Consider the following 2385-nt stretch of genomic DNA (forward strand, 5'->3'; position numbering starts at 1 on the left):
GCCGCCAGGATCGGTCCCCGCGGCAGCGGCGTCCAACCCACGCTGCAGTTCGCTGCCCGCCCCAACGGCAGCGGAGCAGGAGCTTCGTCCAAACCTCTGCTGGAGGGGAGTGGCGACCCGAGGCTGAGGGCAAGGAGAGCAAAGCCTGCTTTTATGTGCGGGAAATGAAGCTGTTGAACGGCACCTACAGCACTCAAAAAGAAAAAAAAAAAAAGAATTGCTTTCAGGCCACCAAGTGGTGAGAACAGCAACATCGACAGCAGAACAGTTTTTGCTTACTAAAGCTAAAGAGGCACTGCAGGCCACAAACCCAGGCACAGCTACAGGAATCAGAAGGCAATCGCTGTACAAACACCTGCGTTTAGAGCACTTCGGGGGTTCAGAGCACTTCGGGGGGTTCAGAGCACCTCAGGGGTACGCGTCCCTTTGAACACCCCCAAGCAGAACAAACAGCACCGAGGTTTGCGTTTGCGCTGCCAACATCACCCCAAGCAAAACTGGAAGAAACAGTCCAGAGACCGCAAGAGCAGGTGTTTATCAGACACCTCAGCACCCAGACCGCGAGGAGGGGGTTTGAGCTGGCACCCCAGCAGCTCAGCTCCCCTCCCCGGCAGCTCGCCCCGGCCCCGGGACCTCTGCTCAGATGCTGAGCAATCACAAACACCGCTTCTGTCCCACAGCGCAAAGCCTTCCTCCGCGGGGGACACGGGTGGAATTTATTTTCGCTGCTGAGTACCTAGAAAAATGAAACCAGGAGAATCTGCTGCCCCGAGGATTAAGGCAGCACACACCAGCCTCAGGTGGCACCTTCTCGCTCAGCAGAGCCCCGAGCCTTGCAGCGTGCCCCCAGCCCGAGCACGCCAGCCTGCTTTAACAGGCTCTAAATCACCTCAGCAAAGAATCGACAGACATTTCACAGCGCAAATGCACTGTTTGCTTATTGCCTCGAGGCCGTTATGATCAGAAAACCATTTTATTATCCTGCTCAGTGCTACAAATGTTCCTGAAATAATAAAAATCCCACCAATTTACAGCATCTTCACTCCGCCCGCCTCTCGCTCCAAGCACAGCACTGGCATTTTATCGTCCGGCGATGGAAACCACAGCATCCACTTCTGCCAACCTCTCCGTGAGACAACAGCCTTTGTTTCAAACTGGCTTATTAATTATGAAACGCCCGAAGCGAGAGCTGCTGGCGGAAGGCGGCGACAGAGGCACCCGCCCCAGCAACTGGCACAAGCCACTGGACCCACCGCACCCCGGCAGAGCCCCGGCAAAGCCGGGAGGGAGGGGCTCACCACAGCCCCCCCTTGGCTCCCAGGAGCAGGATCGGGAGGCACAGAAGGGCGGAGCTGAGCCACGGGGTACAGGTGGGTGAGGGAGACCCCCCGGCCACCCCACGTCTGTGACCCCCTGGCGATGGATGGGGCCACCTGCCAGATCGTCTCAGCCTTCCCTTGGCTTGTGCCGCACCGGGACAGGAGCGCTGCGCTGCTGGGGAGCCTCCGACTTCTCATCAACCCGCAGCTCCAACCCACAGAGATTTTCTTCTTAATTACTCCGCAGCCGCTGCCTCAGGGGGAGCAGGGCAAAGCCAGCGCAGGTGCTGCTGCGCCAACGGGGACAGACAGACAGACAGATACTCCCGTGCTCCTCTGACCGGGGTCCTGCCAGCTCCCACCCGGCCCAGGGCAGGTCCCGGGGAGCCCCGCAGCAGAGGGGTGCGGGGAGCGCGCCAGGGCGAGGGGAGCTGGAGTTCGCAGCCGCTGTGTTAACTCACCTTGCTGGGTGCAAACACGGCTCTTCCCTCCCCAAACCGAACAAAGATTCCCCGCGGGAATGTGGGTGGTCAGAGCTTGCCATGCAATGGGGGGGGGAAGAAAAAAAAAGTCAGAGGAACTGCTAGAAAAAATACCAAGTATCTTCAAAAAAATATTTTCCAAATCCACACGCCAAACCGTCCGTCTCAACAAGCTCCATTCCTGCACGCACAAAGATCAGGATTTGCAAATAAAAGCTTGTTTCTGCAAGAGAAACCCCAAAACCTCAAATTTGCTTAAGAAACAAAATCAAAATATTTTATTTCCCCATGCAGCAGCAGCAGGCATCCCCAGAGCCGAAGGCGCTGACTGAGGAGAGGTGACGCAGACGGGGGCGCGCGCTGCACAGCCCAGGATCTGCCCCCCCCCACCTCCCCGCACCCCTCGCTGCTCGGCCCTGACCCGTTTCCCGCGGGTCCTGCCGCGGCTCAGCCCCTCGGCTGCCCCAGGGACGAGCTTTTTCACAAAGCCACTAATTCTGGGGAGGGCTCAGAGCCAGCTCCAGCACACGCGGCCTCCTGCTCAACACGGCACGAAGCCCACGGGCCTGCACAGCCCCCAGCGA

This window comes from Athene cunicularia (genome assembly GCF_003259725.1).
Source record: "Athene cunicularia isolate RWA chromosome 15 unlocalized genomic scaffold, athCun1 chr15_part1, whole genome shotgun sequence".
Classification (NCBI taxonomy): domain Eukaryota; kingdom Metazoa; phylum Chordata; class Aves; order Strigiformes; family Strigidae; genus Athene; species Athene cunicularia.